Source organism: Kogia breviceps, chromosome 3, assembly GCF_026419965.1.
Source record: "Kogia breviceps isolate mKogBre1 chromosome 3, mKogBre1 haplotype 1, whole genome shotgun sequence".
NCBI lineage: Eukaryota > Metazoa > Chordata > Mammalia > Artiodactyla > Physeteridae > Kogia > Kogia breviceps.
In genome coordinates this window covers 119572847-119599100 of record NC_081312.1, presented here as the reverse complement: position 1 = coordinate 119599100, position 26254 = coordinate 119572847, and the positions used below count along the sequence as shown (strand labels likewise).

General features: G+C 42.3%; 1 long non-coding RNA gene across 2 annotated transcripts in view; it reads left to right on the top strand.

Annotated features, from left to right (window-relative positions):
* LOC131752094 (uncharacterized) overlaps positions 1 to 26254 on the top strand; it is a 223494-nt gene that overhangs the window by 88202 nt on the left and 109038 nt on the right. For both annotated transcript variants that reach the window (XR_010839763.1, XR_010839764.1), the window contains exon 2: positions 3220 to 3473. This is a non-coding gene — a long non-coding RNA (uncharacterized lncRNA). The remainder of the gene's footprint in view (positions 1 to 3219; positions 3474 to 26254) is intronic.

Here is a 26254-nt window from a genome sequence, read left to right as displayed (position 1 = left end):
CCCAAAAAGTAACCCCATCCCCATTAGCAGTCACTCTCCATTCCCCCACCTCCAGCTCCTGCCAACAACAAATCCTTCTGTTCCTATTGGTTTTTCTACTCTGGACATTTCATATAAATGAATGACACAGGATGTGACCTTTTGTGTCTGACATCTTTCAGTTAGAATATTTTTAAGGTTCATCCATGTTGTATCATGTGTCAACACTTCATTCTCTTTTCATTGCCAAATAATATTCCTTCAGATGGATATATATATATATATATATATATATACACCACATTTTGTTTATCTGTTCATCAGTTGATGGACATTTGGGTTGTTTTCTCTTTTTGGCTGTTGTGAAAAATGCTGCTATGAACATTCGTGAACAAATTCTTGTGTGAACATATGGTTTCAATTCTCTTGGTTATATACCTAAGAATGGGATTGCTGTGTCATATGGTAACTCTATGTTTAAGTTTTTGAGGTACTGCCAAACTTTTTTCCAAAGTGGCCATACCATTTTATATTCTCAACGGCGGTGAATGAGGGTACCAAAGTTCCCACATTCTCTTTAATACTTGTTATTGTCCATCTTTTTGATTATTGCCATCCTAATGGGTATGAAGTGGTATCTCATTGTGGTTTTGTTTTCCATTTACCTAATGGCTAGTGATGTTGAGCATCTTTTCATGTGATCATTTAGGCTGCTGCCTCTGACTTCCACTTGTTTCTGTTCAAGAGGCTTCGGGTCTAATAGAAGAGAAGTCGAAAACTCAGGTGGTTGTGGTAGAACCTTTGCCTGCAGACAGGAAACTACTTGATTAGACTAAGTGGAGGGCAACGAGTCAGGTGCTGGGAGATGCCTTTCTAGGTCTTCACTGAAGGTGCCCATGGGACAGCTCCAGTAACTTCAGGCTTTGCTTTGCCCACAGGCCCAGCACTAGAGGGTAATGCTCCGTCAACTTCCCCATCGGGGTCTCTGTCTCCACTTATACCCACACTGGACCCAGAGAAGGGCCAGAAGCCAGGCTGGCTCTTTGGACTGAGCAGGGCTGAGCTGCCCATCCCTGTGGTCCAGGCAGTGGTGCTTGTGTTTCTTTCTTTTTTCCTTTGTATGGACATCAATAACGTAAAAAAATTTTTATTTTAAAATTTATTTATAGTACAATTCACTTTTTTGGTGTATAGCTTTATGAATTTTAACCAATACCACAATGAAGATCAAGAATAGTTCTATCAGCACCCCAAAATATCCTTCATGCTGCCCCTTTGTAGCCAGTGCCTGCTCCCTACACCCAGCAGCTGGCAACCATTTCTCTGTCCCTATAATTTTGCCTTTTCCACCATATAATATAAATGGTGTTCTACAATATGTAAACTTTTGGATCTATTTTTACTTAGAAAATATATTTGAAATTCATCCATGTTGTTGTACTTTTCAAGAGTTCCATTCCTTTTTATTGCTGAGAAGTAGTTTATTGTATGGATGTACCACACTTTGCTGGTCCATTCTCCAGGGAAAGGACATTTGGGTTGTTTCTAGTTTTTGGTGAGTACAAATAAAGCTGCTATAAACATTCAGGTATAGGTTTTTCTGTGAACATAGGTTTTTACTTCACTTGGGTAAATATCTGGGAGCAAGATTGTTGGGTCATATGGTAAATATGTATAAATTTATAAGAAACCTTTCCAAAATGACTGTACCATTTTGCATTCCCACCAACAGTGTATGAGAATTCCGGTGGCTTCTTTTACTTCCCAATACTTGGTATTGTCAGTTTTAAATTTTAAAAAATTTAATTTAAGCCATCCTAATAGGTAAGAGATGGTATCTGTGGTTTTAATTTGCATTTCCCTAATGGCTAATGATGTTGGCTATCTTTTCATATGCTTATTTGCTATCCATAAGTCTTCTTCAGTGAAGTGTTGGTTTAAATTTTTTGCTCATTAAAAAAGTTGCACTGTTTATTTTCTTATTATTGAGTTTTGAGAGTGTTAAAAATATATATATTCTGGATAGGAGTCAGATATGTGATCTTCATATATTTTCTCCCAGTCTGTGGCTTTGGAGTGACATGTGTTATTTCCACTTGATACCCATTGCCTAGAATTAGTCATGTGGTCCCATGCAATCCCCAGGGGGCCAAGAAATGCAGTTCTACCCAGTGGCTGGAAAGACAGAGAGCTGGAGATACCTGGTGAACAGCAGGGATGACCATCCCACACACTGCTCTTACTATTTCAGAGTCTGCTTAACAATAGTTCATGAACATTCTTCCATATTAGCCAGCATTCCTTTATAGTATAGGGGCCAGCAAATGCAGACAATGGCCAGTTTTGGCCTCCTGTCTGTTTATCTTCAGCCTGAAAACTAAGTGTGCTTGTTACAGATGAATATTTGAAATCAGTTTGATAATAAGGAAAACTGTCTTTGAACCCCAATTCAGCAAATGTTATTAGTCCAAAAAGAATTAGATTATTCTCACTCATTGGCCTGTATTACAAAAAAAAAATATTCAATCATTAATGCATTTTAAATTTGTCAGTAAAAAATTTGTGGAAATTTGTTTTCTGTCATTATTATGAGTACTGTGCAATATCCTTGATTTTTGCCTCTTGGCCCACAAAGCCTAAAATATTTACCCTCTGGCACTTGATAGAAAATGTTTGCTGAATCTTATTGGAATGGTTTTTCAGAGCTTCATGGAATTCCATAATGTTCTGTATATGTGCCTATTGTAACATTCATACATTCATATTGTTCAACTGCATTGTTTCTAGATTTTTCCTAGTTAAACTGTGCAGCAATATGGATCCTTGTATACATGTATACATGTCACAAAGATAAGTACTGATTAATTCCTTAGAATAGATTCTTAGAAGTGGAACTGCTGAGTGAAAGGATGGGTACATTTTGCAGGGTTTGACTCAACATTTGTAAGTAATCTGCCAGAAAGCTGCCATTTCACATTCCCTCATCCAGTGGAAATATGTGCTTATTTACTTGACTGTCCTTTTTCCAAGACTGTTTGTTTAACTCTATAACATCAGTAGTGATTTGATTGGGGATACAATGGTTCCTTATTGTCATTTTAATTTGCTTTTTAAAAATTATGGATGAAGCAACACATATTTTTGTATGTTTTTAATCCATTTGCACCTCTTCTTTTGTAATTGGCTTCTTCAAGTCCTTTATCTAGTGATCTGTGAGATAATTTTTAATTCTTTTTTCAGCACCCCACAGTGCCCTGGACAAGTAGCTGAAAAGTTATTTGCAAGGCTGAATTAAACCCAGTGCAGCCATTCTTCAGGGGAGCCATCCAGCTACATTCTCAGACTCAAGGCAGATTGAGTCACTTTCCTCCGCTGTGTTAATCTGTACTGTGATTTTAAAAGAGACTCTCCTCTTCAGTCGGTGGATGGACTTCTCCTGCTTTGCAGGAAGACACAGTCCCATTGGCCTCATCGGCCAAGGCTTGGGATTCAAGGTACGAACATACAGCTAAGAACGTTTGTACTTACAGATGTGTTGCAAAAAAGTCTTCTGGTTCGGGATTCATGAGAATTTCTTGGCTCCCAACCAGACCCAACTTCTAACAGTGGCAGATGCACGGTGGAATGTGGGGAGGATTCTGAGAGCACCGCGTGGCTATGAGAAGCTTAGAGGTTTTCCCCCATGTGTTAGAAATGCAATCAAACCAATGTTTTCAGAAGTGGTAAGCTACAGATGGGGGTTAGGGCAGGTGTCCCCTTGCGTCGCTGAGGATCCTGCAGTTCTCTCAGGAGTCAGAGATCATTAGTGGGGTGAAGGAGAAAGCCAAGTGTCTAGAGCTAGCCTGGCCCAGCCGCAGCCAGACCACCCTGTTAGTGGGAAAACCAGGATCACTGAAGCATCTCCTTTGCAGGTTCCGATCCTTGGGAGACCCCAGATTCATTTCCTTTGATGCTCGTGGTGTTTAAGGCCATGCGTGGGTGGAAGAAGACTTTTTCTAACCTGTATCCTTGACACCACTGATTTCTGGACCTCAGTTTAAAAAATTTCCAGGCAAAACGTCCACCTTTGTTTTGGGTTATCTCTCCATCGATAGAATTGTCACCTGCAATGCTGGAACGCTGAGAGAATGGATTCCAAATGAGCCCTTGACACCAATTAGCAGCTTCATTTCAATTTCCTTGGGTTCGGAGATGTGGAAATACAAGGAAAGAAAGCACAGTCTTTGCTTTTAAGGATCTCGCTGTGAGGTGGAGGGAACACGGCTTAACCAATGATTCTAGTACAGTGGGAGAGGACTCTAGACTTGTATGTCCAAGTTGTTCTGTGACCATTTGGAGGGAATGGGAGTGGAGGATGGTGGTTGGAGAAGGCTTCCCAGAAAAGGAAAACTTGAGTTGAGTTTTGAAAAAAAAAAAAAAAAAAAAAGTAACCAGCCAAGGCAGTGGAAATTGCAGGTAGAGGGAAGAGTGGGTGGGTGAATGTAGGCGTTCAGTTACCCAGCAATCAGCTAACCCAAATATTTCTCAAATTAGGACATACCAGGCATTGCTCTTCATGCTATGTTACAATAATGTTCTCTAAGTGAGTCTCAGTTGAAAGTTTTGGTGTTACTCAACTTAACTCTGTCCACCTTACCCCTTACAAATTTCCAGGCTGGTGGGAATGGAACTGTAAGAAAGGGGCTTAGTAGATTAAAAAAAAAAAAAATCACTCCATTCCTTGTTTTCCTGGAAAGTTCCCCAGGAATACACTGCCAAGTCCAGGAAGATACACATGTATGCAAAATATTTGCTGACCTCCATCCTCAATGCACCAGAGGCTTCTGTTAATAACACTCATCCCAGATCACAGTTCAGTGCAATTCAGCCCTGACCCCCATGCAAGAGAGTTGACCACTGACCTCATTACAATTTAGATTTTCGGGAAGGGGCTTGAAAACAAAATGAGATAATGCCCTGGGACAGTTGGGAGCCACAGCCTGCACTGAGGGATGAAAGTTGGGTTGTTCTAGAAAGACGTTCAAATGATTAGAAGGATAAAAAAAGGCTCATCTTTGCAGAGCTCTTCACAGTTTAAAAACCAATCCCTTCATCCTGATGGAGGCCAGTTTCACGTTTATCTCCAATTTGCAGTGTGGAAACTGAGACCTGGGGGAGACTGAATGATTAGTTACTAAAGGGCCAGGACCTGAACCTAGGCCTCTGGTTCTGGGTCCGATGTTTCCTCCCTTTTATTAACCTTACTGAAATCTCCACAGACAGCCTGTTTTCTGTAAACTTTGACTCTTCCATCTCTCAAGGACCTTCATCTCACTTTACGGTAAAATGCCTTCTGAGTCAATAGTGTCTTACAATTTGTTACTGATTTCTTGATCCTTCTCTTCTAAATCCAATTTGGTTTTGCAATTCTGAGGCTCCGAATTGAGCCTAGGTTTTTAGAGCTTGTTCTCTGAATGTTGAGGAATTTCCTCACAGTAACTTTGGGGCAAGGCAGGAGGAAGTTCTTACTTGTATTGAGGGGAAAAAAAAATCTGTATTTGGGGGGTTCACTTTGTGTTTCCCTAGTGCAAGACCTCAAGCACAACAAACACCAAGAAACAGGTCTTCAGAGTGGATAGGGAGATGGGGAGAAAAGTAGGAGGAGCTGGTAAAAAAGCCACACTTGGGGCTTCCCTGGTGGCGCAGTGGTTGAGAATCCGCCTGCCGATGCAGGGGACACGGGTTCGTGCCCTGGTCCGGGAAGATCCCACATGCCGCGGAGCGGCTGGGCCCGTGAGCCATGGCCGCTGAGCCTGTGCGTCCGGAGCCTGTGCTCCGCAACGGGAGAGGCCACAACAGTGAGAGGCCCGCGTACCACAAAAACCAAAAAAAAAAAAAAAAAAGCCACACTGGGCTTGGCGGGATAAGCACTTAGGAAGCAGGAAATGGCAAGCACGGGGTTGAGACAGAAAGAGAGAGAGGGAGAGAGAGCGTCTTTATGCACGATGGCCCTCCCAGGGCCCAGCCCCGAGCCTGGCTCAGTACTTACCAAGGTGAGTGATTCCTGCTCAGTGACTGTGGGCTGAAGGGACAGGCACGCTGACTAGGGATTCTGGAAGCCTCTTAGGGAGAAGCGAGTCTGAAAGTAGGAAATCTCAGTCATGGACACACCCGGTCGTCCTAAAGTGCAAGTGGGTTGTAGAAACTAGAGGGACGACCAGGCCGATTCCACCACAGTGACCTCCCCCACTGCCATCTTCACCACCTCTCCCATGCTCCCCTGCGCTACCAATGCATTACCACCATCACCATTGATGGGGCCCTTGTGACGTGCCTAGCACCGTGCTAAAGGCTTTACATGGGTTTAATCCTCACAACACTTCTCCACAGTAGGAATTGTTGGTCCTGTTTTGAGTGGAGGGGACTGAGGCTCAGGGCAGTGAAGTCATTTGCACAAGATCACACCCTAGAAAGCCGTAGAGTCAGGATTTCACCCCAGGCCCTGTGTGCTCCTGATGGGCAAGGTGGAGTGGTCCGGAAGGCTGCCCCACTGGGCACGAGATGTGTGCTGGGGGCTGGTTTTATGCACAACTGGGTCTGAGAAGCTTCTGTGGGCTGTGACCAGGCCTACCAATCTGTTCTTCCTTCCTTTTTCTAGTTTCTTTTCACACATTCTGGATCCTATGGTCTTTCAGGTCAGAGCAAATAAAAATGCTTTATGTCCCTTCTTTTCTAAGCCTTGGATGTTACTGTTTGCACACTGTTCTGGAAACAGACGGAGGCTGCTAGAAATCCCAGATGATAACTCAGACATGAAAGCTCTGTGAAAACACCCACATAGTATAAATACCTCTGAGCATATGAGAGACAGAGAGGAGAAAGAGACAGAGACAGCGAGAGAGAAAGACAGAGAGAGAGAGAGATAGAAAGAGAGAGGCACAGAGACAGAGAGAGAAACAGAGACACATAGAGAGAAACTCAGAGAGAGTGATATATAGAGAGAGACAGAGAGAGACACACAGAAAGAGACAGAGAGAGCGGGACACAGACACAGAGAAAGACAGACTGAGAGAAAGACACAGAAACAGAGACAGAGAGACACAAAGAGAGACAGAGAGGGAATGAGAGAGAACGCCTCATGACACCATTCACTGTTCATGCTTTTGGGCCTAGTTGTACCGGGATCACCCCTGGGCCTTCGGGTCACCTGAGCCAATGACTTCTCAATAGTTTCTGTTCCTTACAGTTGAAAGAATGTGATGAACAAATGTAGAGCACTTAGCTGAGTGTTGGGCCCCGCGTAAGTGCTTGAAGGATAGCTATTCTCTTCACGAACAAGAGCATCTCTTTGCCAGTCGTGACTCTGTCCAATGTCCCTGCAGCTCCCCAGCCCGTTTCACACTCAGGAGCGAGGGGAGGGGGATGCTGCGTTCTTCCTGGAGGAGCTGGGTGCTGCCAGCCTGCTCCCGCTGGACCTTCTCTGTGCCTGGATGGGATGTGTCTCCTTCCCAAAGAGTCCCCGGCTGGAGGGCAGAGTCAGGTGCGAACATAACACGTTGAAGTTTGTTGCCAGGTACACACTGTGAATTCAGGCACATTACAGCATGGGTGGAAAGCACCCTGGAAACAGCTATTTCAAAAGTAAAGCCCCCCTGCGTTTATTTAAAGGGAGGCTCAGAGCACAGTGTTCCAGCGAAATGGGAGCTTGGTTAGGGTTCTGACCCGTAATCAATCATCTGGAAAAAGGCTTTGCGGGGGCCTATTTGGCCTGAGAGGGAGGAGTTGAGCTGCCCTCTATTCTGGAGGCATAGAATCTGTTGAGGTTGTTGTGTGGAGACCTTGCTGTGGACTCTGCAGTGGAGGAGGGATTGGAGGCAGAGACGCGTTGTCCGTGGTCCTCACTCTTTCTTTTTTTCAGGACACTTCCCTCCTTCACTCCACCTAAGCTCCCTGGGGTGTCCTAGGGCCGCCGGAGTTTCAAGGGGACAACCTGAGTCTGCTTTCATCCCCGCCTCCATCTATGTGACCTCAGCAGTCACTAATTTCTTAGAGCCTCATCTATGAAGTGGGAATAATAGTAGCCCTCCCCCACCCCCGCATACCTCGCAGGGGTGTTGGAAGGACAGGAAGAAACAACAGTCATGAAAGTGCTTCAGAAAGAGTAAAGGCCTGTTCCAAAGCCAAGGGTTGATTGTTAATTCTGTTGTTTTTATTTGGGGTAATTTTCCAGAGGTGGAGACAATCACCAGCAGCTGGTGGATATAATGCAAGTGGCTCTTTTATCTGATCTTGACCTCTGTGACCTTGGCCAAGTTCTCTGGAGCCTGAATACCTTTATCAATAAAATTGGGATATAGTAATATCATTTCCTCCTGCTTATGACCATTTACTATCAGAGCTCGAAGTCAGGTTGCAAGGCTGGGTTACAAACAGGATGTCACTGACTAGTGAACAAGCTGTAGGAACGGATCCAGTCCCCTACAGGGCTGCTCTCAGTGTGGGGACATCATAAGCTTTTTTTTTTTTTTTTTTTTTTTTTTTTTGCGGTATGCGGGCCTCTCACTGCTGTGGCCTCTCCCGTTGCGGAGCACAGGCTCCGGACGCGCAGGCCTAGAGGCCATGGCTCACGGGCTTAGTTGCTCCGCGGCATGTGGGATCTTCCCGGACCAGGGCACGAACCCGTGTCCCCTGCATCGGCAGGCGGATTCTCAACCACTGCGCCACCAGGGAAGCCCTCTTTTTTTTTTAAGGCTATTTTATTTTATTTTTTTTTATACCACAGGTTCTTATTAGTTATCTTTTTTTTTTTTTTTTTTTTTCGGTACGCGGGCCTCTCGCTGTTGTGGCCTCTCCCAATTGTGGAGCACAGGCTCCAGTCGCGCAGGCTCAGCGGCCATGGCTCACGGGCCCAGCTGCTCCGCGGCATGTGGGAACCTCCCAGACCGGGGCACGAGCCCGTGTCCCCTGCATCGGCAGGCGGACTCTCAACCACTGCGCCACCAGGGAAGCCCTATTAGTTATCTATTTTATACATATTAGTATACATATGTCAATCCCAGTCTCCTAATTCATCCCCCTCCCCCTTCCCCCGCCTTGGTGTCCATATGTTTGTTCTCTACATCTGTGTCTCTATTTCTGGGGGGCGACATAAGCTTTTAAACATTTGTTTTACTTCATTTGTGCTTTGTAGATTTTCCATAACAACAACCTAAGTTGCCCATAAAGTGTTACCTTTATAATTGGGAAGATTTAATGAAAATTCAAATCTGGGTCTGCGGTTTGTTTCCCAGTCTCCCTCTACTGCCTGCCAGCCTCCTTCCCAGGCAACCTTCCCCGGCCCCTCCCAACCTGGCCAGTTCTGCCTCAGGCTCACTTGAGGGAGGCCCTGCTGGGGTGGACAGACAGCATCTAGAGAGGATCCAGAGGGTCCTGGGGCACTGCCTTGCTGGAGCACCTGGGCTGGGCAGTATCTATCAGCTTGGGGTGGGGGTAGAAGACAGCGTGTGATGATGGAGGCTACCCTCTGCTCAGCTCCAATCCTGCACCACCATCTTTGTGAGCAGAGTCTTGTCCAATCTTCCCATCAGCTCCCAGAGGAGTATGTTGCCACCAGCCCTCTTGAGTTTTGCAGATGAGGACGCTGAGGCTCAGAGAGGTTAAGCAGCTTCCCTAAGTCACACAGCCCATAAGGAACTGAGCTGGGATTTGAACCTGAAAGACTTAAACTCAAAAAGTGGGGTTCTTTCCAGCAACAGGCGCCCCTCGGGGAGTACTGGGGGGAGATGCCTAGTGAAATGCACTGGGTGGGGAAGGAGGAGTGGGGAAGGGGGAGAGGAGGGAATGTTTAAGGTGGGGATACTTATGCAACCCCACCTTGATCATGTGTCAGCAACAAAATATGGCCCCTCCTGGCTACACAGAGGACGTTAGTCTAGTTTTCCTTGCAAACAGGAGAAGGTAGGGGCTTTGTGGATCCTGTTGACTCTGAGCCTTTCAAATCCCAAAGTAGAAAGTACCCAGTCTGGATAGAAATTTGACTTTTATTTACAAATTGATTTATCTCTATCTCTTGTTAAAAACAGGACCTTATTATTCAACACATAAGGTGACAATGTGATTTTGTTAAGAAACAGAAGTCCGGGTCATGAGAGGTTGATGTGGAATGATGCGGGGCCTCCTTTCTGGGGCAGCTCCCCACGGACGGGGCTCTACACTGAGAGGGGCAGGTCACGTGGGAGCATGATGGATGGGGTCCCTGGTGCTTTTTTTTCCCATGGTGGTCTGGTCCCTATGGGGTGGGGTGGGAAGGCTGTTGGCACTAGAGTGCCCCCGAGGCACTGCGCCTTTGCGCAGACTCTGCCACCACATCCTGACCAGATCCTCGCTGGGGTGGCTGTGTATCCCCACCATCCACATGCAGCCTCCCCTCCTTCCAGAGGAGGGAATATACAGGCAGCTAAGAAAGGATGTGCAGGATTTGAACCCACAGCTCTTGGGGGTCCAGATCACTTGCTGGTTCTGCACTACCTTGTTCCCCCAGGCAGAGTGGGAGCTCCCAGACAGGGGAGGTAGTCTTTTTGAACTAACAGTAATGAAGGGGGAGGAGAGAACATCCCCCCAAGCACAGAGTTTCCTTTGACTGCACTGCTAGGACAGAACGCGGTCCTCTCTCCCCACCAGGACAGGTCACCGCAGGCGTCTGCCTTTGATTGGAAAGGGCTGTGGCCCAGCAAAGACAGGACTCATACCTGTGGTCTGGGGCCTCTCTCACACCCCCCAGAAATGCCATTTGCAGATGGGGAAGATGGGGAAAATGTGAGAAGACAGGAAGGAGAAAAATCAACAGATGTAGGGCAGGCATCCTGGGAGGTCAGGTCACAGCCCCGGAGAGAAAATAGGCCTTAGCCATGGGTCAGGGCATAAACACAGAGGCCCCAGGGCCTGATGTGCTGGAGGGAACCACGCTGGGCTGGCTCGGGGAGAAGAGGTTTGCCATGTGTGTGGTGACTTCAGAGGGAGCCCAGGCTTCTGAACTGAGAGGAAAGAAGAGTACCTTTCAGGAGGCCGGGTCGCAGCCTGCATCTGCCCCCAGAGGCTCCCGTCAGGCCATTTCTGGCTCAGCCACACCCCTCCCGCAGGCCAACCCAGGCCTTAGTGTGGGGCACGGGAGACCTGTGACACTGTGACTGGAGAGACCCTGCCCGGCTCCCACTCTGAGACTTGGTGTTACAGCCCAGAGGAAAAGACACACTTGAGACCCGCCTGGCTAGCTTGTAAAACCAAGTGGAGGCACCAACAGTGCCATTCTGTCCCCATGCCATGCAGATAAGAGAGGACATGGTGTCAGGAGGCCTAAGCTGCAGCCCCAACTCTGCCTATTATTCCCTGGGTGAAGCTGTAACTTTTATATCGGGAGGTGGGGGCCAGGGAGGGGAAGATGGTGATGATTATGATGATAACAGCAACAGTAATAATAATGCTTATTTTCCTTACTGCCTGGGTTTACTGTGCAGCCAGAAGAGGTAACAAATGTGATTCTTTTCTGTGGACTACAAATCATGATTCACATATGTTACAGGCTGAATTGTGTCCCTTCCAAATTTCTGTATTGAAGTCCTAACTCCCAGCACCTTAGAATGTGTCTTGTATTTAGAGATAAGTTCTTTAAAAAGGTAATTAAAGTAAAATGAGGTCATTAGGGTGGGCACTCATCCAACATGACTGGTGTCCGTATAAGGAGAGGAGATTAGGACACAGACACGCACAGACAGAAGAAAGACCATGTGAAGACACATCTACAAGCCAAGGAGAGAGGCCTCAGAAGAAACCAACCCTGCTGATATCTTGACCTCGGATTTCCAGCCTCCAGAACTGTGAGAAAATAACTTTCTGTTGTTTAAGCTGCTCAGTCTGTGGTTTTAGTTACAGCAGCCCTAACGCAATGTGTTAGTCATGACTGTCGCTAGGGCTCCGCAGATATACTCAGACAGAGATGAAGAATGACACATTGGGGCCTGGGGACGTGGCTATGACAGGCTCCAGAGAAGGGTGGGAAATGAGAGAAAGGTGAAAAACTGTCAGCTGGGGGAAGTCAGGACAGGCTTCATGGAGGAGACAGATTCAACTTTGGTTTTCTAATCTATAAAATGGGGATGACAGTTGTTCCTCTCTCAGAGCTATACGGAAGATAAAATAAGGGAATCCATGTAAAGTGGGGTATGGTACCCAGCACAGAAGATGCATTTGGTGAATTTTACTCTAATTTTTACTATGATCATTATTCAAGGATGCTGAGATCTAGGAATGGAAAATGAAGTAGCATGGAAAAAGCAAAAATTAGGGGGTGGACAGTTAGAAGCCCAGTTGGCCTGTGGGGGGCAGACCTCATATGGTTGGCATGGAGAATGGAGGGAAAGGACGGGGTTTTTATGGATACTGGGAGGGTAGTGATTACTTACATATATCTTGTCATCTGAGCAGAACTCCCCAAATCAGTCTTAAATGCTCCTATCTGATCCAATTCCCTAGTGATAAAATCACCCATAAAAAAACATAAGATCTTGGGACTTCCCTGGTGGTCCAGTGGTTAAGATGCCATGCTTCCACTGCAGGGGACGTGGGTTTGATCCCTAGTTGGGGAACTAAGATCCCACATGCAGCATGGCGTGGCAAAAACAAACAAACAAACAAAACAAAAAACCAAACCAAACAAAAAACAATTATCTAAAAAACAAAACAAAACAAAACAAAACAACTGCAAGATCTCAAAAAAAGCAGAGAAAGAGTAAGGCCAGGCCCCTCAATTAGCACAGGGTTGTGTAGGGGTAGACCTGCAACATCTCCCTAGATCCTCTGCTGTGGGAGAAAACCCTTATTTGGGACTCATCAGCCATTTTATATGAGGGTCAGTGGGCCAGGCTCATTGGAGCCTCTGTTTTTCACTTGTCACTTGGTTGGTCTAATACCAATTCACTCCTTCCCTCCCTCCCTCGTTCCTTCCCCCATTCCTTCCTTCCTTCCTTCCTTCACCCCATAGATATTTATCAGTGTCTTTTGTGTGCCGAGCCTTTCAGCTGTGCACTGGATACTGGGCAGACAGCTGTGTACAAGGTGGACACAGCTCCTCACTTCCTGTGGCATGTATCTTACTTCAGTCTGTCTAGGTCCTCTGGCTGGGCTAATTCCTGCAGAGGGGGAAGAGCAGCAGAAAGTCTGTCTCACTAGCACTGCATCCCAGGCCCCAGTGCTGAGTCACTGAATGTGCGTTCAGTAGGACAGTGAGGTTTGCTGTGGACATCAGTGAGGGAGCTGTAAGAAGAGGCTGTGAAAAACACAAAGGCAGGTCTGGGATGGTTGCCATCAATAACACCTGGGCTTTTAATCCTACTCTAATCTTAATGACTGCTGTAATGAAAGTTCTATGATGCATGCTAATAATAGTCAGTGTCTAATGGAAGGAGTGTAGCTTATTTTGGTAAGATCTCTTGCCAGAAGTTGCAGAAGACTGATATCTTGCAGTATGGAACAGCTGTGAAGCTCATCTTGGCCCTTGATCAGGGTCGGCAGATACACATCAAGCAGACCCTTATTCCTATTCCTGCACCCGTGGCAGGCAGCACTAATCAATCTGCTGATCTTGTGATAACTCTCAGAAAAGCCACTACCCACTGAAATTAGCACAGGGATCAAACCTATTTATTATCTCACCTGGGCCCTAGGGTCTTGTGTTAGTCCATTTGGGCTGCTACAACAAAATATCACAGACTGGGTAGCTTATAAACAACAGAAATTTATTTCTTACTGTTCTGGAGGCTGAGAAATTCAAGATCAAGGTATCCTGGTGAAGTCCCTCTTTCTGGTTCATAGGTGGTACCTTCTCTCTCTGTCCTCATATGGTGGAAGAAGCTAGGGAGCTCTGTGGGGTCTTTTTTTAAGATCACTAATCCCATTCATAAGGGCTTCCCCACCTCAAAAATTAAGCACCTCCCAAAGGTACCACCTCCTAATACCATCACCTTTGGGAGTTAGGATTTCAACATATCAGTTTTGGGGGGACACAAACATTAAAACCATAGCAGGGCTTTTCTGTTGACCTAGACCCAAGGTCCCAAGGTCTCATTTCCCAACTGGTGGTCCTTGAGCCAAGTTTATCAGAACCATTAGAAACCTGACAGCTTGTTTAACATGTAGATCCCTAGGCTCCACCCCAAAGCTATGGAATTAAAATATTTGGGGTTGGTGCCTCATTTCAAAGAAGGTGCTCAGGTGATTCTTCTACAGATATTGCTGATCAGTGTTCTAGGGACCAAGACTCCTACTAGTTATTTTCTTTCTTCTTTTCTTTTTCTTTCTTTTTAAAATCTGATTGTGCTGGGTCTTAGTTGCAGCAGGTGGGCTACTTAGTTACGGCTCACAGGTTCCTTAGTTGCGGCAGGTGGCATCCTTAGTTGTGACATGTGAACTCTTGGAATCCACAGTGTGGAGCCCTGAGGCCTGGCTCCCTCACATGAAGCAGCAGGAGAGGACAGTCATCAGATCCTGGGCTCTGGAATCAGATGAGCCTTGATTTTATCCTGGCTTCATGACTTACTGCATCGAACAACCAAGGGCAAATGGTTTCCCTCTTCAAGAATGCAATTTTGACAAGGAGGCATCACCTCACACCAGTCAAAATGGCCATCATCAAAAAATCTACAAACAGTAAAATCTGGAGAGGGTGTGGAGAAAAGGGAACCCTCTTGCACTGTGGGTGGGAATGTAAATGGATACAGCCACTATGGAGAACAGTATAGAAGTTCCTCAAAAAACTAAAAATAGAACTACCATATGACCCAGCCATCCCACTACTGGGCATATACTCTGAGAAAACCATAATTCAAAAAGAGTCATGTGGGGCTTCCCTGGTGGTGCAATGGTTGAGAGTCTGCCTGCCAATTCAGGGGACACGGGTTTGTGCCCCCGTCTGGGAAGATCCCACATGCCGCGGAGTGGCTGGGCCCATGAGCCATGGCCACTGAGCCTGCGTGTCCGGAGCCTGTGCTCTGCAATTGGGAGAGGCCACAACAGTGAGAGGCCCGCGTACCGCAAAAAAAAAAAAAAAAAAAAAAAAAATAAGAGTCATGTACTACAATGTTCATTGCAGCTCTATTTACAATAGCCAGGACATGGAAGCAACCTAAGTGTCCATCAACAGACGAATGGATAAAGAAGATGTGGCACATATATACAATGGAATATTACTCAGCCATAAAAAGAAATGAAACTGAATTATTTGTAGTGAGGTGGATGGATCTAGAATCTGTCGTACAGAGTAAAGTAAGTCTGAAAGAGATAAACAAATACCATATGCTAACACATATATATGGAATATTAAAAAAAATAGGTTCTGAAGAACCTAAGGGCAGGACAGGAATAAAGATGCAGACGTAGAGAGTGGACTTGAGGACACGGGGAGGGGAAAGGGTAAGCTGGGATGAAGTGAGAGAGTGGTATGGACACATATACACTACCAAATGTAAAATAGCTAGTGGGAAGCAGCCGCATAACACAGGGAGATAAGCTCGGTGCTTTGTGACCACCTAGAGGGGTGGGAGGGAGACGCAAGAGGGAGGAAATATGGTGATATATGTATATGTATAGCTGATTCACTTTATTATAAAGCAGAAACTAACACACCATTGTAAAGCAATTATACTCCAATAAAGGTGTTAAAAAAAAAAAACAAACTGCAATTTTGCAAGGGTAAAATTGTAAAAGTGGCAGTAGTAATGATAACTCATCCTAAGAGTGTGCTGTAAAGCAATGCATATAGAACATTGAATTCAGGGCTGGACATATTAAAAATGCTCAATAAATGTTGCTGGTGAAGAAGATGATGATGACTTGGTCGCCTACTCATAAATATCTGCTCTGGTTGTCTAGTCTGGTTGTATATACATACATACAGGACTGCATGTATATGAAAAGCTGAAATCCATACATATATGTGTATATACACACATGTATATGACACACATACATATGTATGCACACATATATGTGTGTTTTAGCTTTTCATGTGCATGCAGTCATGTCCTGGAGTTGGCTTATGTGCATCTATCTCTTCCCACCTCTGGGCTCTGTAACATCATGTTGGTAGCTTGGCCATGGTAGGAATATTTTATAGCATGGAAATTGGCAAACCTACACATCCAGGTTCCCCAACCACATGCCCCCCACCTCCCACCGGAGAGCCAGTTTACTGAGATACCACTGTGTCTGTGTACCTTGCATCTCCAATTAGTCTCTGACGTACTTTAGGGCTCAGGATGTGCTGTATTCACCCTTTGATCTCCACAGGGTTTTGCATGTACCTTTTGTACAGTAGTCTTCAAAGTATAGTCTGAGCCAAAAGGACAAAGGGTGAGTGGATGAAAGCAAAGGAGAGAATATGCAGAAATGGAGTTAATAAAAAAGAAAAAGTCATTTCAGAAAAACTGGTAGATGAGTAGCCAGGAAGGGAGTGAAGGATCAAGAGTGGAGTGTTTGGACGGGTAAAATGGTTTGGTGGTAGGAAAGAAGGACTCTAAAAATAAAAAATTCAGAGAGAAAATGAAATTCAGGGTAAGAGTTTACTCCATACTATTTCAGACCACTGCTGGTAGTGTGGTTTTGGGGTTCCATTCTTTCAGATGAGTGCATTTGTTTAGAATGTTGGGACAATTAAGGAATTGTTTATAAGAGCAAAAAAAATGGAATCAATCTAATGTCCAAGAGGAGGGGATTGGTAAAGTAAATAGGATACATTCATTTTATAGAATATTTTGAGGTCATAAAAAGTGATGGAAAGGTCCAATAAAGTACAGTCAGAGCAATGAGAAAAAGCATGGAAAACTTGAACAATGTTATTCACAATGTTAAGGGGAAAAAGCAGCTTAAAAGCAGCATGTATAATCACACTTTTGTATAAATATGCATGTATAGAGAAATATCTGGAAGAGTATATATTAAAATACTAAAGGCAGTGACTTCTGGCAGGGGATATTTTTCCTTCTCTTTTTTGCTTATTGCATTTTCTGTCTTTTTCCTATTTATAGGAAATTAATTAATTAATTAATTAATTCTAATTTAATTCTGTAATTAAAAAAATGAAAACATTTAAAATGTGTTTTCCACCCCTCCCCCTCCTCTGTCTGTCTGCCCTTCTCTCTCTCCAGACGTGTGTGTGTGTGTGTGTGTGTGTGTGTGTGCGCGTGTGTGTGTGTATATAACTGACTTTTAAGGTCATGGCTTCCTGAATATTATTACCAAAGTGGCTAAGAAAAGATCTGTGGACTAACAAAGGATTTTCTCTTACTTGCGAATTTATCTACATAAAAAGTCTTATATTGACTTAACAAATCACAGTTATAACTCTTAAACACTTAGTAAATTGCTTTGATTGAGAAAAAGTCAGCTTTATGAAACTAGGATTGTCCTAAGGAATTATGAAGTCTGCATCAGTATTGGGAGCAGGCGTGTTGCATTGTTGAATGGTGACTCCCCAAGAGCAGCTGGAAAAGCTAGAGGGTTCCAGCAGAATGACAAGACAATTCCAAACATACCAGCCTCCCAGAAATGCTGTGCTGGCGATCTAAAGACCTCCAGACCCCACAACAGCTCCACTGGATCCAGTGTCTAATGAATGACAGGTGTTAAGATGCAGGCAAGAGTTTCCTGTGGCAATCCTGATTCACAGATGGAAGATGAATTTCTGCCCTCAGAGAAGTAGTTTAGTGGGAAGTAGACCAGTGAGCTGAGATTTCCAATAAAGTACCATCAGAGCCGTGAATGAGCAGGCACAAGAGAGAGAGCTTTGTTGGGGACTCAGTTCATCTTCCAGTAGAACAATGGATGAATTGGGAGTTTTCTCCATATTCCATTTTCCCAAGAGACAGAGTGGTGTAGTAGCAAAGAGCCTGGACTCTGGTGCTAGAGGGAAGAGGTTTAAGTTCTGGCTCAGTGTGCATCTTGGGTAGGTGACTTAACTACTCTGTACCTCAATTTATCAATCTATGAAATGGACATAGTATGACTCCCTGACTAATGGGGTTATTGTGGGGATTAAATGAGGTAATATACGTGAGGCACTTAGAGCAGTGCCTGGCACTCAGGGGGTGCTGTGGAAATGTTTCGTGTGTTATTATTTCTTGGTCTCCTTCTTCCTTTTCTCTCCTCCCCCTCCCCCCACCATTCTGTCCGCTTTTTCCTCCTCCTCTTTCTACTCTTCTCTGCCTCTCTCATCCTCCCCAAAATTTAGATTTCCATAATCGATGGATTAATCCCTGCCTTCTGAAAGAAAACTGAATTTTTCTTAGAGATTTGTTTCTTCCAAGATAAGACCTTTTGATACTGGTGGTAACAGCAACAGTTTGATTCTTCACACAATGTCCTAAGTGAATTTACTGAGTAGATTACTTATTTGTTTACTAAGCAAATACCATTTATTTTCCTCAGCACCATTTCTACGCTAGGCATGAAGTTGTTTAACCTACATCATTGCATTTCATTGCATTATCATCCCAACCTCAGAAAAGAGGTGACCCATTCAAGGTCCAACAGGTAATGGTTCCTGCCATTTGTAGCCAGGTGAGAACTGGCATCACACAGTTCTCTACAGTGCAGATGACCTTGACCTTGCATTACAGTGTGGATCAATCCCAAGGCCCCTGGATGATGTCACAGATATGAGCATCCTATCTTCTGGAGCAAGCCAATGTTGATTTACTACAGCTCTTAACAATTTACCAGCACAGAAAGTAAAGAAAGAATTCTCCTGTGCCAGAAGAGGGATCTTTCATTATTTTTATGGCAGTCTCTATATGATAGGAACAATCTTGCCATTGGAAAACTCCATGTTGACTGTAAGATTATTAACTAAGTGAGAAAGAATATTATGTGTGCCGGGTAGTTGGTGGGTGGGTGGGTTATGGGGCAGTGCGTGTGTGTGTGTGTGTGTGTGTGTGTGTGTGTGTGCATGTGTGTGTGCATGTGAGATGGGCTTACACCCTAGGAATACATACGGACTTGTGTAGGACACAGGAATTACATGTGGTGGATCCATAATTTCAGATGAATTTAGTCATGTTGCTGATGATTTTTTAGAGGAAGAGGAGGTGAAGAGTCTTGGAAAAGGGACACATCATAAAGTATGCCCTCCTTTATTTTGCCCTTCCTTTCTTCCTCCTTCTTCTCTGTAACATTTTCTCCTGTAGGCAGATGTCTGCCCACATTCAGGTTTGAGAAGCTCAGATCCTACCTTTCCATGGTTTTAAGCAAAGAATTTTCACTTTTTCTCAGAGAAGGTATCTCCCCACAAGGATTCTTTTCCTGGCTGCCATGACACAAAGACAAAAAAGGCACATTGTGATTTTTGTTGTTTATAAAGGTTAGGAATTTATAAAGTATTTTTACATTTATCATTTTAATCAACTATCAGAACAAATATTTTAAGACATTCAGAGATATGTCTTGTTCAAGGTCATGTTTTCACTGGGTTGAAGAACATATACATTTAAAATTTTTATGTAGTCAGTCAAAACGCCTTCTGCAAAGGCTGCACTGATTTCTATTCCCATATCCATGGTGCAAGGGTCCTCATTTTCTTATACTTTGTCAATATGGTCTTTAAGTTTTGCTAATTTGATGAATTTAAAATATGTCACCATTTTAAACATTTTCCAATTTACTAGTGAGGTTGGTCATTTTTCATATATTTATCATCCACTTATTTTTATTTTTTGAATATTACTTGTTCATATTCTTTTGTCATTTTCCTATTGGTGTATTAAATTATATAATCTAGTGTACCATTTTAATTCCCTTGTTGCTTCTTTTACTGTATACTTTTTTGAGTTATTTTCCTAGTGGTTGCCCTGGACTTACTTAATATCTTAACTTACAACAATCTAATTCAGATTAATACCAACTTAATTATAGTAGTGTATACAAAATTTTCCTCAGCAATAGCTCCATCCTCCTTTCTCCTTTACACTATTATCACAAATTAGATACACCCTGTGATCATCAGAGTAGTACATTTATAATCATTTTAAAATAAACTTTTAATATACTTTCATAATTTATAGAAACATTTATAATTTATTTTATTCAGTTGTCTTTTAAATCATATACAAGAAAAAAGGACTTATTAAAACTAAATTTATACTGTCTTTTATATTTATATCTGTAGTTACCTTTATCAGTGCTCTGTATTTCTTTGTGTGTATTTGAATTACAGTTTAGTGACATTTTATTTCTGCCTAAAGGACTCTCTTTATTGTTTCGTCTAGAGAATTTCTGCTAGTAAAGAATTCTCTCACTTTTTGTTTATCTGGGAATGTCTTAATTTGTTTTTCATTTTTGAAGAACAGTTTTTCCAGATGGGGAATTCTTGGTTGAGGTTTTTTTTTTTTCCCTTCTAGCTCTTTGGATATGTCATTCCATTGTATTCTGGCCTCCCTACTTTCTGATAAGAAATCAGTTGTTAATCTTACTGAAGATCCCTTGTACATGAGTCAGTTTTTTCTTGAAGCTTTCAAGATTCTCTTTTGTCTTTTGACTGTTTTATTATGATATGTCTGGGTGTGGATCTCACTGAATTTATCCTATGTAGATTTCATTAAGCTTCTTGGATATACAGATTAAAGTTTTGGATCAAATTTGGAAAGCTTTTGGCCATTACTTATTCACATAATCTTTCTACCCCTTTCCTCTGCCCTTCTGTACCATTATTCTTATGTTAGTACACCTGATGGTGTCCCATAGGTCTCTGAGTCTCTGTTCTTTTTTCTTCATTTTTTCCTGTTTCTTATATTAGATAATATCAATTACCCTATCTTCATGTTTTCTGATTCTTTCTTTTACCTGCTCAAATCCATTGTTGAGCTCCTCTAGTGAATCTCCCATTTCAGTTATTATACTTTTCAACTCCATAATTTCTATTTGGCTCCTTTTTATACTTTCTATCTCTTTATTGATCTTCTCTACTTGGTGGGACATCATTCTCATCCTTTCCTTTAGTTCTTTAGATATGGTTTCCTTTAGTTCTTTGAACATATTTTAAAAAGATTATTTAAAATCTTTGTCTAGGCTGAGCTTCCTCAGAGAAAATTTCTGTTAATTTTTTTTTTCTGGTGAATGGGTCATAATTTCTTATTTGTTTATAGTTTTGTAATTTTTTTGGTTAAAAACTGGACATTTAAAATAGTATAATGTGGCAACCTTGGAAATCAGATTTCCCCCTTCCACAAGTTTTTTTTTTTTTTTCTATTTGTAGTAATTGTTGTGTTTTGTTTAGAAACTTTTCTGATCTAAATCTGTAAAGTCTGTTTTCTTTGTTACGTGTAGTCATTGAAGTCTCTACTTAGTTAGCTTAGCGGTCATCTAATGGTTGGATAGAGATCTTCTTAAATGTCTGGAACCAATAAATCTCCCAGTATTTGCCAAAGTGCTCTGTGTATGTGTTGGGAGCATGCTTCAATACTCAGGCAGGCAGTTTATGACTCTGCCTTAGCCTTCACCTCTTGTTGGTGCAGAGCACCAGAGTCAGCCAGAAGTGAGAAATGCAGCCTTCTCAGGTCTTTTATGGACGTGTGAATAACCACAGATACATGCACAGCCCTATGCATGCATGTGGCCTTTGAGATCCCCAGGAATATTTTGGACATTTTCAAAGCCCCTATGGACATCTCACTCCCCACCTTTTTCTTTTAATTAAAAAATTTTTTTGATCAGATTGTTGTTTGTCCCAACTGTTATTGCTGCCTCAGGCAGCTATAATGTTAAACAATTGCTGCTGATTTTTTTTTTTTTTTCCTAAATAAAAGCTCAGGAGAATCCTATTTGTACTGAGCAAGCTCTGAGTCAGGTCAAATCAAGAAAAGCTCTGTGAGTGGAATTTTCCAGGGGAGGACCAGATAGGACAAATTATGACAATTCTCTGGGAATGGGGCTTTGGGGGAGTTCCAGTTTCATTCTGTCTTTTCCAGTGGCTGCTAGGGTGCTGTTTCTCACTGTGATTGCAAGGGTGTTGATTTTCAAGGCTACTGCAAGTAGGCTGGGGAGAAGGAGTTGGGATTAGGGCAAGTTAAAATGTCACAAAACTCACTGTTCTTACCGAGATTCAGCCATTTTCCTGAAATAACTGCTTCATGGACTGCTATAAGACTTTGGTTAATTTCCAGAATTCTGAAAAAGTTAATTTTAACAATTCTTGCCAGATTTAAATTTCTTTAGTGGAGGGGAGGAACTTCAGAGGTCCTTATTTCACTGTTTTCACTGATGTCACTCCTTATTAATTTTAAATTGTGTGCATAGATATGAATGAGTTTTATGCAAACACACACACACACACACACACACACACACACACACACAGAGCTATATATTTTCCTCTATCAACTGCCTTAGTTATACCTCATGAGTTTTGATACGTGTCTTCATTGTCATTTATTTATTAATATTTCAAAATTTTCTTATTTTTCTTCCTAATCACTCTCCTCCCATATTTTTAGTACCAAGGGAGTTTAGTATTTCTTCTCCTTCTTCTTCCTCTTCTTTTTGTTCTTCCATTATGCTTCAGTATTTTTTTAGGTTAAATTGAAACCTTTATTCATTTATTTGTTAAACATTATTTCTTAAATTGCACATCTTTCTGTTTCTTAATTAATTTTTCATTTTTCCATCTAGTACTTCAGTAGGAGTCCTTTTTTTTCCAGTGGGAGTCAATGCAAATATTCTGAAGATTTTTTTTGTTTGCTTTTTTTCTTTTTTTTCTTCAGTTAAGTTTCTATTTGTTTTTAAAGTATTGAATATAGTAAAATTTCATTTTGGTTCAACAAAAGGTTTTGACAGTTTCTTAGATTTGATTGGAATTAGGCTTGAAAATGTTTGCCTTTGGGACCAAAAAACAATTACCCTTGCATAGCAACTATTCATCTGAGTCTTTAATGGCTAAAAATGTCTTTATTTTATGGTTATTTGTTTTGCTGCATATAGACTTCAAGGTTCAAAATAATTTTCTCTGTGCATTTGGTCTTCTTGTCTTCCAAAATCCAATGTTGTTGAAGAAGAGTTTTATGTCAGTCTGTTTCTTTATCTTATTGAGATACTTTTCTTTATTAACATTTTAAGGAATTTTTTTTGGATCTTAGGTGTACTAAAATTTCATCAAGCACATAGCTCCATTAATGCTAGTTTTATGAACTTGGGCAAAGGTTTTTAGTATTTCTCTAATCAGTTGCCTCATCTGTAACATGGGGAAAATGATGGTTCCAAACTCAGGTTTACTATGAGGATTAACATATATATTGCATGTAAATCACTTAGCCCAGTGCCTCACTTTGAAAGAGATTAATTTTTTTTTTTGGTATTATATTATTTACTCTGTTTTACTCAGCGGGCTATTTTAATCTAAATGCTCACAACTTTTTTCCACTGAGCATGTTTTCTATTACTTGTCTGATTTTTTTCCTTTTCTCATTTTCTCTCTTTTCTCCTCCCAATGAAGTTAGACCTCTTTGATAGATCTTCAAATGTCTTAACTTTTCCCTCATATTAAAAAAAAATCTACCTTTTTCCTATATAGTAAGAGATTTTAATCCTTATACTTCACATGGTTACTTTTCCTTAAGTCTCTAGGATCTCATTTGCTTTCTATATTTCAGGAATTTCTTACTGTATCTAGTCTATAGATGATGTGCCTTCTTGTTTTTCATCACTTTTATGAATTTATTCTAAAAACAACAAAACTCACAAAACTATTCTTTATTATTTTTAGAGATATGGGGAACAGTGTAAGTAGTTAATGTCTTAAATCATCATTTTGATCCCATCTATTGCTTTTCTGTCCCTCCCAAAGATCATTTTAAGGTAACTTTTGGTTTTTTGTAGATTCCAAAATTCAGGTTCTCTATAGAAATTTTGGAAGATTAAAAGTAAGAAATGTTGCCATTAATTCCACCACCATTATAGAGATAATATTAACATTTTCTTGTTTATAACTTCCAGTTTTTTATGCATATGAAAAAATGGAATCCTACTGTACATTTGTTCTTATAAATGCTGTGTTTATGCACATATATTATAAACATATTTATGTTATAAACATTATTTCTCTGTAAATGTATAACATATATATATATATATATATATATATATATATATATATATATATATATACCGACATTGACTCAATCACCTCATAGTTGAACATTTCTGCTTTATTAGTGCAGCCACTTGCATCCTCATAGATAAATATTTGCACAAGTCTATGGTTATATTTTCAGAATACTGGAGTGAAAGGACTTGTAGAGACTTTTCTCTCCCATTATTTGAAAAGGATATCCAGAGAAAGTCATATGAAATCATATCCTACCAGCAACAAGGGGCTGTCTGGGATTTCATGTAAGAATTCCTAAACTTTGGTGGTGGATATGAAGAAGGAACACAACTTCATGAAATACAGTGCTCTCCAAAGCTAGCCAGTCGTCAAAATCACCTGGGGTGCTTATTTAAATCACAGATTCTTAGATCCACCCTTGGAAATTCTGGTTCACTAGGTCTAGTGCTGGGCCCAGGAATCCATATTTTTAATAAGCTCCCAGGTAATTCTAATGATTAACTGAGTTTAGGAAACAGGATCTCAAAACTGAAGAGCCTGGGGGATGGGGGTAGGCAGGGCAGATGGTGCAGGGGTGTCCCAGGTGTTTCCCAGTAAGGGAGGTAGATATGGGAACAGAAAAAGGGAGTTTTGAAAGTAGGACTGACCACTTTGGGGACTTTTTCAACATGCAGAGCAAAGGCACAAGCTCTTAGTGAGGACAAAGATATGAGACGTGAGACTGCAGCAGCTCCCTTTCCATCTCTGGTCCTCAGCGTTTGTGTAAACTGAAGGGGTTGGACCCATCAGTGACTTTTTCAACTGTGGGAGCCCAAAGCCACAATGGTGGAGGGGTGGCTGAGTGGGTGGAAGTCCAGGCTTTCCCCATCCCACCCTCCCCAGGGCCCCCAACTCTGCTTTATATTGAGGTCTCTTTTAAGATTTTGTTTGGAGAACCGTTTTCTGCTGCCAAGAAGTTTGAAAATCTCCAGACTAGATGACCTTTCAGTTCTAAAAAGTCACATAAGTTTGTGAACAAAAGCCAGGGGGAGGAGAAACAGTCCAGAACATGGGGTGGAATGAATTAGAAGGGGAATCCAGAATGGACATTTTAGACCTCATTTTAATCTGAGGGTTGACCCTTTGGGTTGTGGCAGGAGCTCCCAATTTTCATCTCAGAATCAGTGTACTGCCTGAGTCAACTCAGAGTGACCTCCAAGGAAAATTCTGGCTGCCTTCCCATCAGATTCTTACATTAAATTTGCAGGGGAAGTCCCTCCCTTCACAGGACCCAGAAGCCCAGAGAAACAACGGAGGTTCCTCTACTAATACTTTGGTCGTGTCTTGCTTTTTGAAAGTGTTTCAACAATGGGGTATGTTTGACCTTCCTTCAGCCTTCTTTCAAGCTGGGAATTTAAGGTGTTCTCTGAATGCAGAGCAAACAAAGCTTTGGCTAACTTGCTGCTTTGATCTCTGAGAATTCATAGGAGCACGAAGGGAGGAGATGGGCCAGGGGCCTTGGAGGAATTAACTGTGAAAACCTGGCCAGTCTTTGTTGGATGGGGAAGCTGGGGTGGGGTGTCGGGTGTCTGGGGAACAGATGTGAGCCTGACTTGATCTTCTGCAGCTGCAGACAGAGTTTTGCCAGAGGTGAACGTGAGTTCCCACAGAGGCCATAAGTGCTCTCAGTGTAGCCCACCAGCGAGTGGTCTCTTTTTCCCCCCAGAGCTGGAGTTAGTGCAGGGCTTTTGCAATTTGATTCCAGCGACTATGTAACAGGTTGGATGGAGAAAAGACTTATTTTGAGAAACCCGGGATTTGATGGGTTTTATCTCTGTGTTATTATATTCATTTCTAAACATTCCAGAGAGGTGATGGAGGGACAAAACCAGCCTTCCTCAGTAACCTTTTACTGCTTTGTGATCTCAGCTGAAATGATGGGCAGGGCAAGGTGGGGCTGAGTCAGAAAATGAGCGACTTCTTCCAGAGCAGCATGCCTCTGAGTTTGTTCCCTGGAATAGTAGTCCCAAGAGATACTCCAAAAGGTTAATGATCAAATAGGTTTGGGAAATTCTGCCTGTCGTGTTTTCTTCTGGAGATTCACAACACACATTTGAATACTTGAGGCTCTGAAATATCCTATAGTCAAGAGTAAGTCGTCTTTGACTTTGTTGAACT